This window comes from Gymnoscopelus braueri (assembly GCF_963280865.1).
Source record: "Gymnoscopelus braueri genome assembly, chromosome: 16".
In the NCBI taxonomy this organism is placed as follows: Eukaryota; Metazoa; Chordata; class Actinopteri; order Myctophiformes; family Myctophidae; genus Gymnoscopelus; species Gymnoscopelus braueri.
In genome coordinates, this window is record NC_137616.1 from 35235079 (window position 1) to 35238386 (window position 3308).

The following is a 3308-nucleotide window of genomic DNA, read 5'->3' on the forward strand; positions in this document are numbered from 1 at the left end:
TGTTATGCATAATTATAAACATTATAGACCCGACCTTTAAGTAAAGTGTTACCTAAAATGTTTTTTTTTTTCATAAATCAATGGCCTACTTTTTCATACCACAGCATCACACAAAACTAGCAAAAATAACGCAATTTCTTGCTATTTTGGAATTTGAATCCTGGAAAATATATAACTTGTGAGAGAAACCCTTGTGTCAGAATACTGGTCTTACCCTAAATCTGTTCAAAAATTCTGAAAAGATTTTTCACTGATTTCTCATTGATGACAAAAAATCCAATTTAATGTTCAGCCACACAGACTGTCAACAAATAAATTATAAAGCTTGGTTTAAGAATTTTAATATAAAATGTGCTATTATAATATCAAATGTGTAATATTAAATGCAGTGCAGAGGCTGCGTCGCATTTGTGAGCTTGTAGAGCTGCTATTTTTGGGAGCGTGACACCGTTGTGCGCGGAGCAGAGATTAAGCCGGTGATTTACAACCTGTGGGTCATGAGGATATTGGAAGTGGGCCCCCAATGAATTGGCAAAACACTAAGATTTGTATATAATATATATATTATATACCTGTATAACATTCATATGAAAAAGATTATGTAAAAAAATAAAGAAATGTGATGGTATTTTTTCTTTACAACTTTCATTGTGATATCGATAAATAGGAACTTTAAAGGGGAATACCACTCATATTCAACATTAAACCATGTCATACCTTAGAGCTGTGAAAAATAAGAAAAAAAGCCCCCCCCCTTCTATGTCGCCTAGAACTGGATAATTGATTGTTGCAGTCATGTGATCAGTGACATACGGAAGGTGTACTCTTTGGCTCGCCCTCTAGGCTGCCTCATTCACTAGAATGGTGAATTTCACTTCCAGCTAAAACAGTGCGACTTCAATATAAAGTTTAGACTTGTCAAAGCATTCTCAGCCAATTGATTTCTATTATCTACAAGTACAATGTTTTGTGAAAAGTGATATATAACCATATGCCATTATAAACCACTACAAGTCGCACTGTTTCAGCTGGAAGTGAGATTCCCCATTCTAGAGAATCAGGCAGTTTAGGCTTAGAGGGCGGGCCAAGAGTACACCTTCCGTATGTCACTGATCACATGACCCCAACAATCGATTCTCCAGTTCTAGGCAACATAGAAGGAGGGGACTTTTTTGTATTGTATTTCCACACAACAGCTCTAAGGTATATTATGACATGGTTCAAAGTTGAAAATTAGTGGTATTCCTCTTTAAAGGAGAAATCCGGACATTTTAAGTGTTATCTTTGATGTGTCGTTACTCACCTACCGACGTAGAAAGTGGCGTTGATTTTTTCCAGCGATTCCCCTGTCGTAATTTTTTCGACCCCCTCCGTTGGCATAATGGGAGCGCGTGGCTAAGGGAAATTCGTCTATTACAACCGATGCAAAGTTATTTTTTTCTCTACTACTACCTACTACTCATTGTAGAGTCTCATGATACTCAAACATGCACTGAAAGTCCCTGAGAAGCTATCGCTAATGCCGAACGAGCTAACGTTGTTTGCTTATTTCTCTGCCTGGCAACACCGAGTTGCCAGGTTCTGGGAGAGAAACAAGCAACCAGCGTTAGCTCGTTCGGCATTAGCGATAGCTTCTCAGGGACTTTCAGTGCATGTTTGAGTATCATGAGACTCTACAATGAGTAGTAGTAGAGAAAAAAATAACTTTGCATCGGTTATAATAGACGAACTTTAATGTGAGTACCATTAGTCCAAGCCGGAACACAAATAAACATGCTCTGACAATGCACACGGCCCACCCATCTGACCACTTAACAACGACCAGCCGATATACAGTAGGCTGCCATGTTAGGATTTTCAAGTGGCCCCTGCTCCATAGAAAGGTTGAGAAGGAGAGCCGCTGGATTAAGTATTACTGCTGGTCCATTTGGTTACACTCTCAGAGTTAAATTAACACTGGGTTATTTAACTGCGTACCGTTTAAGCACCGACATGAGGTGCATAATTAGCTGGAACAGGACAGTGTAAATGGCTTCATTGTGTGTCTGAAGCTGAACGTCTGTTTGAACAGCAGCAGAAAACTGCTGTTTGTACAAAAAGGTGTCAGACCAGCAAATACATTTTATAGTTTGGGTCCGTATATGAGCGCTCGCGCGTGCTTGTGTGTGTGTGTGTGTGTGTGTGCGTGCGTGTGTGTGAGAACATAATCGCTCATGATATACAGTGTTATGGTGTTGCCTTAATAGGGGTGTTTTAAGAACAGCCATTAATGCAGCTTGTAAAATATTCCCCAACACCAGGCCAAATAGCCTACTCACTTCCCCCCCCTCCCTCTCTCTCTCTCTCTCTCTCTCTCTCTCTCCCTCTCTCTCTCTAACACACACACACACACACACACTAACCTCTCTCTCTTCTCTCTGTCTCACACACAACCACGTTCACAGAGCGTCTTCCGCATTCATTCCTTGCTCGCACGCCCCTCTCACCTATCACGGTCTCTCAACTCACTCATTTTGGGGCAGAATTTATTTAACTAATTAAAGCCAATTCTCTGAAAAATTCCCAGCTGACTGACCAGGCTTCTGTCCCATCCGCCCCCCCCCCCCCCCCTCCTTTCATCATTCTTTTCCCAGTGCCTTCTCCCTCTCACACACACACACACACACACACACACACACACACACACACACACACACACACACACACACACACACACACACACACACACACACACACACACACACACACACACACACACACACACACTCTCTCTCTCTCGTTCTCTCTTTAAACTAACCTGTATAATGTTGTCAGAACTGCTTGAGAATTAAGTGTTAAGTGTTGCTTTTTATGAGGGGGAAACAGACTGGAACAGCGGGGGTGTGTTTGCTGATGCCTACTACACACACACACACACACACACACACACACACACACACACACTCTACACCAACAAACATACACATATGCGCACACACTCCATCATACTGTACAAACGCATTCACAATGCAAACAGCATACACACGTACGTACGTGCATACAGATACACTATGAGCTCAGTCACATGTGCGTGCGCAAACGCCTGCACGCACGCACACGCGAAAGCTTAAGGTGAATATGTTATGAATTACAGCCTGTTCATTGATGAGATACCCCTTTAGCCTGAAGTTGCTGCATCATTAGTGTGTGTGCGTGTGTAAGTGCGTGTGTAAGTGCGTGTGTGCGTGCGTGCGTGCGTTCGTGCGTGCGCGCGCGTACGTGTTTTCGTGCAATTTCGCATCGTAATGGGTTGACAATGTCATTAAGGC